At 43.4% G+C, this 12,313-nt stretch overlaps 10 non-coding genes across 10 annotated transcripts; all 10 read left to right on the top strand.

Moving 5' to 3' along the window:
• Window positions 1–216: 216 nt before the first annotated feature.
• On the top strand, window positions 217–299 carry TRNAL-CAG (transfer RNA leucine (anticodon CAG)). Its single transcript has one exon. It is a non-coding gene; the product is annotated as a tRNA-Leu (tRNA).
• A 186-nt stretch (window positions 300–485) lies between these two features.
• On the top strand, window positions 486–568 carry TRNAL-AAG (transfer RNA leucine (anticodon AAG)). The gene has a single exon. It is a non-coding gene; the product is annotated as a tRNA-Leu (tRNA).
• A 1,024-nt stretch (window positions 569–1,592) lies between these two features.
• TRNAL-UAG (transfer RNA leucine (anticodon UAG)) lies at window positions 1,593–1,675 on the top strand. The gene has a single exon. It is a non-coding gene; the product is annotated as a tRNA-Leu (tRNA).
• A 2,008-nt stretch (window positions 1,676–3,683) lies between these two features.
• Window positions 3,684–3,766, top strand: TRNAL-UAG (transfer RNA leucine (anticodon UAG)). The gene has a single exon. It is a non-coding gene; the product is annotated as a tRNA-Leu (tRNA).
• A 2,723-nt stretch (window positions 3,767–6,489) lies between these two features.
• TRNAL-CAG (transfer RNA leucine (anticodon CAG)) lies at window positions 6,490–6,572 on the top strand. Its single transcript has one exon. It is a non-coding gene; the product is annotated as a tRNA-Leu (tRNA).
• Window positions 6,573–7,866: 1,294 nt separating this feature from the next.
• On the top strand, window positions 7,867–7,949 carry TRNAL-UAG (transfer RNA leucine (anticodon UAG)). The gene has a single exon. It is a non-coding gene; the product is annotated as a tRNA-Leu (tRNA).
• A 632-nt stretch (window positions 7,950–8,581) lies between these two features.
• On the top strand, window positions 8,582–8,664 carry TRNAL-CAG (transfer RNA leucine (anticodon CAG)). Its single transcript has one exon. It is a non-coding gene; the product is annotated as a tRNA-Leu (tRNA).
• A 186-nt stretch (window positions 8,665–8,850) lies between these two features.
• Window positions 8,851–8,933, top strand: TRNAL-AAG (transfer RNA leucine (anticodon AAG)). Its single transcript has one exon. It is a non-coding gene; the product is annotated as a tRNA-Leu (tRNA).
• A 1,024-nt stretch (window positions 8,934–9,957) lies between these two features.
• On the top strand, window positions 9,958–10,040 carry TRNAL-UAG (transfer RNA leucine (anticodon UAG)). Its single transcript has one exon. It is a non-coding gene; the product is annotated as a tRNA-Leu (tRNA).
• Window positions 10,041–12,048: 2,008 nt separating this feature from the next.
• Window positions 12,049–12,131, top strand: TRNAL-UAG (transfer RNA leucine (anticodon UAG)). The gene has a single exon. It is a non-coding gene; the product is annotated as a tRNA-Leu (tRNA).
• The last annotated feature ends 182 nt before the right edge of the window (window positions 12,132–12,313 follow it).

Raw genomic sequence — 12,313 nt, 5'->3', positions numbered from 1 at the left:
TTTCAAAGCAGCTTTGAGCCGTTCAAGTGGCTGGTGAATAGCACTTTCTCTTTGTTCGCCTCAAAGTTCTAAAGAGTTCTCCATAGGTCCTGCTCTGTACAGATTGTTCAAAGATCTGTTGGAAGTGCATATAATAGGATAAATAAATTGAGGGCATTCCTTTTCAGTACCTCACCTGCATGGCTGTCTGGCCTCTGGAAGATGCTGGGAAAGCAAGTCAGGATGGCCGAGTGGTCTAAGGCGCTGCGTTCAGGTCGCAGTCTCCTCTGGAGGCGTGGGTTCAAATCCCACTTCTGACAGTCCTCTGTTTACTCTAATTTTTTTCTTGAGAAATATGATCATTTCCCTCGCAGTGGCTTATAGGATTGTCTTCTTGGAAGAGTGCAGTGAGTTTTTTTCTTGCTCTAGCCACTATTGGCCTAAGCTCTGTGCATTTTTTGGTTCCTAATATCTTTCTCACCCTTTAGATGAAAATGCAGCATGGGGTCAGGATGGCCGAGTGGTCTAAGGCGCTGCGTTAAGGCCGCAGTCTCTCCTGGAGGCGTGGGTTCGAATCCCACTTCTGACAAAACTTGAATTCCATTTTCTCTCTCAGTTCCTTTAGAATCTAAGCTAAAAATTGGCAATGTAAATAATATCTGAATAAGTACCAAACTTCAGTTTCAACTGCAAATGCATTTGCCCTATTCTATCTTTAACGTTAATGTAATATTCTTCTAGCACTCATGGTGTTTTATATTTGTTTTGTGGGGTACTTTAAAAATCTTTTTTATGAAAGAAATGGGTTACATTAAGTCTTGTGATGTTTTAGGTTTCCAATAAGGAGGTTTTAAATTTTATGTCACATCATTTTCAGATGCATCAGTCAAGAGATGTTTCCACTATAGAATGCAGAGCAAGGGCAAAAATACAAGTGATAGAGCGAGTGAGTGAGAAGGAGTGTTGTGGAAGGAGAGAATGAAACAAAGACAGAGTGAGTGAACGGCAGGGAGGCATAGAAGAGGAGTCTAGTAGTGATGGAGACCTGCTTTTCCCTGCTCTTGACCTCCCACCCATCCCCAAACAACCACAAACATACCTTCTGTGCAAAGTTGGTATGCAGAATTTCATGCCTCAGCAAGTGAGGGTGAGTCCCAGGCCAGGGGCTAAAGAGCAAAAGAGTGCCTGTGCTCAGACTTTCCCTGCTAGGGATAGTTTATCTGGAACAAGGCCTACTCTCTTGTATCCAGCAAGGATCTAGAAATCCTGCATGAATCTGCAAGGCACATTGGCAGCATATATTTGCATAAACTGCCCCACCTATTGCCTTCCTACTTCCTGTGCTGTAGTTGTTTGTGTAGAGAGAGAGGTCGCAGGCAAGGAAATGTTGTGAGTCGGATACAGGACCCTAAATAGCTGGTGAGAGGTATGTGGTGTTCTAAAAGCATGAAAACTGTATACCTGTGAAATAAAGTGCTTTCGTATGTGTTCTTCTGTGTTTATTGTCCTGTGCATAAAGTTGCACCTTGTGTTTGAAGGTTTAAATTATTTCAGGCTTGCATGGAGGTAGACGTTTCTGAGTAACTTTTATTCATTTCTTAAAAGCATATACTGTCAGGATGGCCGAGAGGTCTAAGGCGCTGTGTTTAGGCCACAGTCTCCTTTGGAGGCGTGGGTTCGAATCCCACTTCTGACATGCCTTTTGGAGATTTAATCTCCTTTATCAGGTTAACATCTGATGGAAGTTGCATCTGTTGGTCTTCACCTGGCACGTTATTCCGTTCTCCTCTTGTCAAGAGAGATGGGGTTTCTCATATATTTAGGTTCTATAACGTCTTGCTGACAAAGCGCAATCCTTACCAAATGAGCATAGGACCCATGTAAGAGGTCATCTGGAAGAGTCATGCTCTTGTATGCCCTGGCCAGACGGGCCCTGCAAATTTGGAAGAATGCCATGCATCTGGTAGACAACTGGACTCCAGCACACTTACAGCAATTTCCTTAGGGCTTTGATCAGGGGCTGCTTAAATTTGCATACTCCACCCTATGTTGTGACTTTGAGATCCCTTGTTGAAATTGCTTTAGCCAGCCAAGAGGTGGCTATTGTCTCAATTTCAAAGCAGCTTTGAGCCGTTCAAGTGGCTGGTGAATAGCACTTTCTCTTTGTTCGCCTCAAAGTTCTAAAGAGTTCTCCATAGGTCCTGCTCTGTACAGATTGTTCAAAGATCTGTTGGAAGTGCATATGCTAGGATAAATAAATTGAGGGCATTCCTTTTCAGTACCTCACCTGCATGGCTGTCTGGCCTCTGGAAGATGCTGGGAAAGCAAGTCAGGATGGCTGAGTGGTCTAAGGCGCTGCGTTCAGGTCGCAGTCTCCTCTGGAGGCGTGGTTTCAAATCCCACTTCTGACAGTCCTGTGTTTACTCTAATTATTTTCTTGAGAAATATGATCATTTCCTTCGCAGTGGCTTATAGGATTGTCTTCTTGGAAGAGTGCAGTGAGTTTTTTTCTTGCTCTAGCCACTATTGGCCTAAGCTCTGTGCATTTTTTGGTTCCTAATATCTTTCTCACCCTTTAGATGAAAAAGCAGCATGGGGTCAGGATGGCCGCGTGGTCTAAGGCGCTGCGTTAAGGCCGCAGTCTCTCCTGGAGCCGTTGGTTCAAATCCCACTTCTGACAAAACTTGAATTCCATTTTCTCTCTCAGTTCCTTTAGAATCTCAGCTAAAAATTGGCAATGTAAATAATATCTGAATAAGTACCAAACTTCAGTTTCAACTGCAAATGCATTTGCCCTATTCTATCTTTAACGTTAATGTAATATTCTTCTAGCACTCGTGGTGTTTTATATTTCTTTTGTGGGGTACTTTAAAAATCTTTTTTATGAAAGAAATGGGTTACATTAAGTCTTGTGATGTTTTAGGTTTCCAATAAGGAGGTTTTAAATTTTATGTCACGTCATTTTCAGATGCTTCATTCAAGAGATGTTTCCACTATAGAATGCAGAGCAAGGGCAAAAATACAAGTGATAGAGCGAGTGAGTGAGAAGGAGTGTTGTGGAAGGAGAGAATGAAACAAAGACAGAGTGAGTGAATGGCAGGGAGGCATAGAAGAGGAGTCTAGTAGTGAAGGAGACCTGCTTTTCCCTGCTCTTGACCTCCCACCCATCCCCAAACAACCACAAACATACCTTCTGTGCAAAGTTGGTATGCAGAATTTCACGCCTCAGCAAGTGAGGGTGAGTCCCAGGCCAGGGGCTAAAGAGCAAAAGAGTGCCTGTGCTCAGACTTTCCCTGCTAGGGATAGTTTATCTGGAACAAGGCCTACTCTCTTGTATCCAGCAAGGATCTAGAAATCCTGCATGAATCTGCAAGGCACATTGGCAGCATAAATTTGCATAAACTGCCCCACCTATTGCCTTCCTACTTCCTGTGCTGTAGTTGTTTGTGTAGAGAGAGAGGTCGCAGGCAAGGAAATGTTGTGAGTCGGATACAGGACCCTAAATAGCTGGTGAGAGGTATGTGGTGTTCTAAAAGCATGAAAACTGTATACCTGTGAAATAAAGTGCTTTCGTATGTGTTCTTCTGTGTTCATTGTCCTGTGCATAAAGTTGCACCTTGTGTTTGAAGGTTTAAATTATTTCAGGCTTGCATGGAGGTAGACGTTTCTGAGTAACTTTTATTCATTTCTTAAAAGCCTATACTGTCAGGATGGCCGAGAGGTCTAAGGCGCTGTGTTTAGGCCACAGTCTCCTTTGGAGGAGTGGGTTCGAATCCCACTTCTGACATGCCTTTTGGAGATTTAATCTCCTTTATCAGGTTAACATCTGATGGAAGTTGCATCTGTTGGTCTTCACTTCGCACGTTATTCCGTTCTCCTCTTGTCAAGAGAGATGGGGTTTCTCATATATTTAGGTTCTATAACGTCTTGCTGACAAAGCGCAATCCTTACCAAATGAGCATAGGACCCATGTAAGAGGTCATCTGGAATAGTCATGCTCTTGTATGCACTGGCCAGACGGGCCCTGCAAATTTGGAAGAATGCCATGCATCTGGTAGACAACTGGACTCCAGCACACTTACAGCAATTTCCTTAGGGCTTTGATCAGGGGCTGCTTAAATTTGCATACTCCACCCTATGTTGTGACTTTGAGATCCCTTGTTGAAATTGCTTTAGCCAGCCAAGAGGTGGCTATTGTCTCAATTGCAAAGCAGCTTTGAGCCGTTCAAGTGGCTGGTGAATAGCACTTTCTCTTTGTTCGCCTCAAAGTTCTAAAGAGTTCTCCATAGGTCCTGCTCTGTACAGATTGTTCAAAGATCTGTTGGAAGTGCATATAAGAGGATAAATAAATTGAGGGCATTCCTTTTCAGTACCTCACCTGCATGGCTGTCTGGCCTCTGGAAGATGCTGGGAAAGCAAGTCAGGATGGCCGACTGGTCTAAGGCGCTGCGTTCAGGTCGCAGTCTCCTCTGGAGGCGTGGGTTCAAATCCCACTTCTGACAGTCCTGTGTTTACTCTAATTTTTTTCTTGAGAAATATGATCATTTCCCTCGCAGTGGCTTATAGGATTGTCTTCTTGGAAGAGTGCAGTGAGTTTTTTTCTTGCTCTAGCCACTATTGGCCTAAGCTCTGTGCATTTTTTGGTTCCTAATATCTTTCTCACCCTTTAGATAAAAAAGCAGCATGGGGTCAGGATTGCCGAGTGGTCTAAGGCGCTGCGTTAAGGCCGCAGTCTCTCCTGGAGGCGTGGGGTCGAATCCCACTTCTGACAAAACTTGAATTCCATTTTCTCTCTCAGTTCCTTTAGAATCTCAGCTAAAAATTGGCAATGTAAATAATATCTGAATAAGTACCAAACTTCAGTTTCAACTGCAAATGCATTTGCCCTATTCTATCTTTAACGTTAATGTAATATTCTTCTAGCACTCGTGGTGTTTTATATTTCTTTTGTGGGGTACTTTAAAAATCTTTTTTATGAAAGAAATGGGTTACATTAAGTCTTGTGATGTTTTAGGTTTCCAATAAGGAGGTTTTAAATTTTATGTCACGTCATTTTCAGATGCTTCATTCAAGAGATGTTTCCACTATAGAATGCAGAGCAAGGGCAAAAATACAAGTGATAGAGCGAGTGAGTGAGAAGGAGTGTTGTGGAAGGAGAGAATGAAACAAAGACAGAGTGAGTGAATGGCAGGGAGGCATAGAAGAGGAGTCTAGTAGTGAAGGAGACCTGCTTTTCCCTGCTCTTGACCTCCGACCCATCCCCAAACAACCACAAACATACCTTCTGTGCAAAGTTGGTATGCAGAATTTCACGCCTCAGCAAGTGAGGGTGAGTCCCAGGCCAGGGGCTAAAGAGCAAAAGAGTGCCTGTGCTCAGACTTTCCCTGCTAGGGATAGTTTGTCTGGAACAAGGCCTACTCTCTTGTATCCAGCAAGGATCTAGAAATCCTGCATGAATCTGCAAGGCACATTGGCAGCATAAATTTGCATAAACTGCCCCACCTATTGCCTTCCTACTTCCTGTGCTCTAGTTGTTTGTGTAGAGAGAGAGGTCGCAGGCAAGGAAATGTTGTGAGTCGGATACAGGACCCTAAATAGCTGGTGAGAGGTATGTGGTGTTCTAAAAGCATGAAAACTGTATACCTGTGAAATAAAGTGCTTTCGTATGTGTTCTTCTGTGTTTATTGTCCTGTGCATAAAGTTGCACCTTGTGTTTGAATGTTTAAATTATTTCAGGCTTGCATGGAGGTAGACGTTTCTGAGTAACTTTTATTCATTTCTTAAAAGCCTATACTGTCAGGATGGCCGAGAGGTCTAAGGTGCTGTGTTTAGGCCACAGTCTCCTTTGGAGGCGTGGGTTCGAATTCCACTTCTGACATTCCTTTTGGAGATTTAATCTCCTTTATCAGGTTAACATCTGATGGAAGTTGCATCTGTTGGTCTTCACCTGGCACGTTATTCCGTTCTCCTCTTGTCAAGAGAGATGGGGTTTCTCATATATTTAGGTTCTATAACGTCTTGCTGACAAAGCGCAATCCTTACCAAATGAGCATAGGACCCATGTAAGAGGTCATCTGGAAGAGTCATGCTCTTGTATGCCCTGGCCAGACGGGCCCTGCAAATTTGGAAGAATGCCATGCATCTGGTAGACAACTGGACTCCAGCACACTTACAGCAATTTCCTTAGGGTTTTGATCAGGGGCTGCTTAAATTTGCATACTCCACTCTATGTTGTGACTTTGAGATCCCTTGTTGAAATTGCTTTAGCCAGCCAAGAGGTGGCTATTGTCTCAATTTCAAAGCAGCTTTGAGCCGTTCAAGTGGCTGGTGAATAGCACTTTCTCTTTGTTCGCCTCAAAGTTCTAAAGAGTTCTCCATAGGTCCTGCTCTGTACAGATTGTTCAAAGATCTGTTGGAAGTGCATATAATAGGATAAATAAATTGAGGGCATTCCTTTTCAGTACCTCACCTGCATGGCTGTCTGGCCTCTGGAAGATGCTGGGAAAGCAAGTCAGGATGGCCGAGTGGTCTAAGGCGCTGCGTTCAGGTCGCAGTCTCCTCTGGAGGCGTGGGTTCAAATCCCACTTCTGACAGTCCTGTGTTTACTCTAATTATTTTCTTGAGAAATATGATCATTTCCCTCGCAGTGGCTTATAGGATTGTCTTCTTGGAAGAGTGCAGTGAGTTTTTTTCTTGCTCTAGCCACTATTGGCCTCAGCTCTGTGCATTTTTTGGTTCCTAATATCTTTCTCACCCTTTAGATGAAAAAGCAGCATGGGGTCAGGATGGCCGAGTGGTCTAAGGCGCTGCGTTAAGGCGGCAGTCTCTCCTGGAGGCGTGGGTTCAAATCCCACTTCTGACAAAACTTGAATTCCATTTTCTCTCTCAGTTCCTTTAGAATCTCAGCTAAAAATTGGCAATGTAAATAATATCTGAATAAGTACCAAACTTCAGTTTCAACTGCAAATGCATTTGCCCTATTCTATCTTTAACGTTAATGTAATATTCTTCTAGCACTCGTGGTGTTTTATATTTGTTTTGTGGGGTACTTTAAAAATCTTTTTTATGAAAGAAATGGGTTACATTAAGTCTTGTGATGTTTTAGGTTTCCAATAAGGAGGTTTTAAATTTTATGTCACGTCATTTTCAGATGCTTCATTCAAGAGATGTTTCCACTATAGAATGCAGAGCAAGGGCAAAAATACAAGTGATAGAGCGAGTGAGTGAGAAGGAGTGTTGTGGAAGGAGAGAATGAAACAAAGACAGAGTGAGTGAACGGCAGGGAGGCATAGAACAGGAGTCTAGTAGTGAAGGAGACCTGCTTTTCCCTGCTCTTGACCTCCCACCCATCCCCCAAACAACCACAAACATACCTTCTGTGCAAAGTTGGTATGCAGAATTTCACGCCTCAGCAAGTGAGGGTGAGTCCCAGGCCAGGGGCTAAAGAGCAAAAGAGTGCCTGTGCTCAGACTTTCCCTGCTAGGGATAGTTTATCTGGAACAAGGCCTACTCTCTTGTATCCAGCAAGGATCTAGAAATCCTGCATGAATCTGCAAGGCACATTGGCAGCATAAATTTGCATAAACTGCCCCACCTATTGCCTTCCTACTTCCTGTGCTGTAGTTGTTTGTGTAGAGAGAGAGGTCGCAGGCAAGGAAATGTTGTGAGTCGGATACAGGACCCTAAATAGCTGGTGAGAGGTATGTGGTGTTCTAAAAGCATGAAAACTGTATACCTGTGAAATAAAGTGCTTTCGTATGTGTTCTTCTGTGTTTATTGTCCTGTGCATAAAGTTGCACCTTGTGTTTGAAGGTTTAAATTATTTCAGGCTTGTATGGAGGTAGACGTTTCTGAGTAACTTTTATTCATTTCTTAAAATCCTATACTGTCAGGATGGCCGAGAGGTCTAAGGCGCTGTGTTTAGGCCACAGTCTCCTTTGGAGGAGTGGGTTCGAATCCCACTTCTGACATGCCTTTTGGAGATTTAATCTCCTTTATCAGGTTAACATCTGATGGAAGTTGCATCTGTTGGTCTTCACCTGGCACGTTATTCCGTTCTCCTCTTGTCAAGAGAGATGGGGTTTCTCATATATTTAGGTTCTATAACGTCTTGCTGACAAAGCGCAATCCTTACCAAATGAGCATAGGACCCATGTAAGAGGTCATCTGGAAGAGTCATGCTCTTGTATGCCCTGGCCAGACGGGCCCTGCAAATTTGGAAGAATGCCATGCATCTGGTAGACAACTGGACTCCAGCACACTTACAGCAATTTCCTTAGGGCTTTGATCAGGGGCTGCTTAAATTTGCATACTCCACCCTATGTTGTGACTTTGAGATCCCTTGTTGAAATTGCTTTAGCCAGCCAAGAGGTGGCTATTGTCTCAATTTCAAAGCAGCTTTGAGCCGTTCAAGTGGCTGGTGAATAGCACTTTCTCTTTGTTCGCCTCAAAGTTCTAAAGAGTTCTCCATAGGTCCTGCTCTGTACAGATTGTTCAAAGATCTGTTGGAAGTGCATATAATAGGATAAATAAATTGAGGGCATTCCTTTTCAGTACCTCACCTGCATGGCTGTCTGGCCTCTGGAAGATGCTGGGAAAGCAAGTCAGGATGGCCGAGTGGTCTAAGGCGCTGCGTTCAGGTCGCAGTCTCCTCTGGAGGCGTGGGTTCAAATCCCACTTCTGACAGTCCTCTGTTTACTCTAATTTTTTTCTTGAGAAATATGATCATTTCCCTCGCAGTGGCTTATAGGATTGTCTTCTTGGAAGAGTGCAGTGAGTTTTTTTCTTGCTCTAGCCACTATTGGCCTAAGCTCTGTGCATTTTTTGGTTCCTAATATCTTTCTCACCCTTTAGATGAAAATGCAGCATGGGGTCAGGATGGCCGAGTGGTCTAAGGCGCTGCGTTAAGGCCGCAGTCTCTCCTGGAGGCGTGGGTTCGAATCCCACTTCTGACAAAACTTGAATTCCATTTTCTCTCTCAGTTCCTTTAGAATCTAAGCTAAAAATTGGCAATGTAAATAATATCTGAATAAGTACCAAACTTCAGTTTCAACTGCAAATGCATTTGCCCTATTCTATCTTTAACGTTAATGTAATATTCTTCTAGCACTCATGGTGTTTTATATTTGTTTTGTGGGGTACTTTAAAAATCTTTTTTATGAAAGAAATGGGTTACATTAAGTCTTGTGATGTTTTAGGTTTCCAATAAGGAGGTTTTAAATTTTATGTCACATCATTTTCAGATGCATCAGTCAAGAGATGTTTCCACTATAGAATGCAGAGCAAGGGCAAAAATACAAGTGATAGAGCGAGTGAGTGAGAAGGAGTGTTGTGGAAGGAGAGAATGAAACAAAGACAGAGTGAGTGAATGGCAGGGAGGCATAGAAGAGGAGTCTAGTAGTGATGGAGACCTGCTTTTCCCTGCTCTTGACCTCCCACCCATCCCCAAACAACCACAAACATACCTTCTGTGCAAAGTTGGTATGCAGAATTTCATGCCTCAGCAAGTGAGGGTGAGTCCCAGGCCAGGGGCTAAAGAGCAAAAGAGTGCCTGTGCTCAGACTTTCCCTGCTAGGGATAGTTTATCTGGAACAAGGCCTACTCTCTTGTATCCAGCAAGGATCTAGAAATCCTGCATGAATCTGCAAGGCACATTGGCAGCATATATTTGCATAAACTGCCCCACCTATTGCCTTCCTACTTCCTGTGCTGTAGTTGTTTGTGTAGAGAGAGAGGTCGCAGGCAAGGAAATGTTGTGAGTCGGATACAGGACCCTAAATAGCTGGTGAGAGGTATGTGGTGTTCTAAAAGCATGAAAACTGTATACCTGTGAAATAAAGTGCTTTCGTATGTGTTCTTCTGTGTTTATTGTCCTGTGCATAAAGTTGCACCTTGTGTTTGAAGGTTTAAATTATTTCAGGCTTGCATGGAGGTAGACGTTTCTGAGTAACTTTTATTCATTTCTTAAAAGCCTATACTGTCAGGATGGCCGAGAGGTCTAAGGCGCTGTGTTTAGGCCACAGTCTCCTTTGGAGGCGTGGGTTCGAATCCCACTTCTGACATGCCTTTTGGAGATTTAATCTCCTTTATCAGGTTAACATCTGATGGAAGTTGCATCTGTTGGTCTTCACCTGGCACGTTATTCCGTTCTCCTCTTGTCAAGAGAGATGGGGTTTCTCATATATTTAGGTTCTATAACGTCTTGCTGACAAAGCGCAATCCTTACCAAATGAGCATAGGACCCATGTAAGAGGTCATCTGGAAGAGTCATGCTCTTGTATGCCCTGGCCAGACGGGCCCTGCAAATTTGGAAGAATGCCATGCATCTGGTAGACAACTGGACTCCAGCACACTTACAGCAATTTCCTTAGGGCTTTGATCAGGGGCTGCTTAAATTTGCATACTCCACCCTATGTTGTGACTTTGAGATCCCTTGTTGAAATTGCTTTAGCCAGCCAAGAGGTGGCTATTGTCTCAATTTCAAAGCAGCTTTGAGCCGTTCAAGTGGCTGGTGAATAGCACTTTCTCTTTGTTCGCCTCAAAGTTCTAAAGAGTTCTCCATAGGTCCTGCTCTGTACAGATTGTTCAAAGATCTGTTGGAAGTGCATATGCTAGGATAAATAAATTGAGGGCATTCCTTTTCAGTACCTCACCTGCATGGCTGTCTGGCCTCTGGAAGATGCTGGGAAAGCAAGTCAGGATGGCTGAGTGGTCTAAGGCGCTGCGTTCAGGTCGCAGTCTCCTCTGGAGGCGTGGTTTCAAATCCCACTTCTGACAGTCCTGTGTTTACTCTAATTATTTTCTTGAGAAATATGATCATTTCCTTCGCAGTGGCTTATAGGATTGTCTTCTTGGAAGAGTGCAGTGAGTTTTTTTCTTGCTCTAGCCACTATTGGCCTAAGCTCTGTGCATTTTTTGGTTCCTAATATCTTTCTCACCCTTTAGATGAAAAAGCAGCATGGGGTCAGGATGGCCGCGTGGTCTAAGGCGCTGCGTTAAGGCCGCAGTCTCTCCTGGAGCCGTTGGTTCAAATCCCACTTCTGACAAAACTTGAATTCCATTTTCTCTCTCAGTTCCTTTAGAATCTCAGCTAAAAATTGGCAATGTAAATAATATCTGAATAAGTACCAAACTTCAGTTTCAACTGCAAATGCATTTGCCCTATTCTATCTTTAACGTTAATGTAATATTCTTCTAGCACTCGTGGTGTTTTATATTTCTTTTGTGGGGTACTTTAAAAATCTTTTTTATGAAAGAAATGGGTTACATTAAGTCTTGTGATGTTTTAGGTTTCCAATAAGGAGGTTTTAAATTTTATGTCACGTCATTTTCAGATGCTTCATTCAAGAGATGTTTCCACTATAGAATGCAGAGCAAGGGCAAAAATACAAGTGATAGAGCGAGTGAGTGAGAAGGAGTGTTGTGGAAGGAGAGAATGAAACAAAGACAGAGTGAGTGAATGGCAGGGAGGCATAGAAGAGGAGTCTAGTAGTGAAGGAGACCTGCTTTTCCCTGCTCTTGACCTCCCACCCATCCCCAAACAACCACAAACATACCTTCTGTGCAAAGTTGGTATGCAGAATTTCACGCCTCAGCAAGTGAGGGTGAGTCCCAGGCCAGGGGCTAAAGAGCAAAAGAGTGCCTGTGCTCAGACTTTCCCTGCTAGGGATAGTTTATCTGGAACAAGGCCTACTCTCTTGTATCCAGCAAGGATCTAGAAATCCTGCATGAATCTGCAAGGCACATTGGCAGCATACATTTGCATAAACTGCCCCACCTATTGCCTTCCTACTTCCTGTGCTGTAGTTGTTTGTGTAGAGAGAGAGGTCGCAGGCAAGGAAATGTTGTGAGTCGGATACAGGACCCTAAATAGCTGGTGAGAGGTATGTGGTGTTCTAAAAGCATGAAAACTGTATACCTGTGAAATAAAGTGCTTTCGTATGTGTTCTTCTGTGTTTATTGTCCTGTGCATAAAGTTGCACCTTGTGTTTGAAGGTTTAAATTATTTCAGGCTTGCATGGAGGTAGACGTTTCTGAGTAACTTTTATTCATTTCTTAAAAGCCTATACTGTCAGGATGGCCGAGAGGTCTAAGGCGCTGTGTTTAGGCCACAGTCTCCTTTGGAGGAGTGGGTTCGAATCCCACTTCTGACATGCCTTTTGGAGATTTAATCTCCTTTATCAGGTTAACATCTGATGGAAGTTGCATCTGTTGGTCTTCACTTCGCACGTTATTCCGTTCTCCTCTTGTCAAGAGAGATGGGGTTTCTCATATATTTAGGTTCTATAACGTCTTGCTGACAAAGCGCAATCCTTACCAAATGAGCATAGGACCC

This window comes from Triturus cristatus, chromosome 6, assembly GCF_964204655.1.
Source record: "Triturus cristatus chromosome 6, aTriCri1.1, whole genome shotgun sequence".
NCBI classification, from domain to species: Eukaryota; Metazoa; Chordata; class Amphibia; order Caudata; family Salamandridae; genus Triturus; species Triturus cristatus.
The sequence above is the reverse complement of the archived record's forward strand: the minus strand, read 5'-3'. Positions and strand labels throughout refer to the sequence as shown.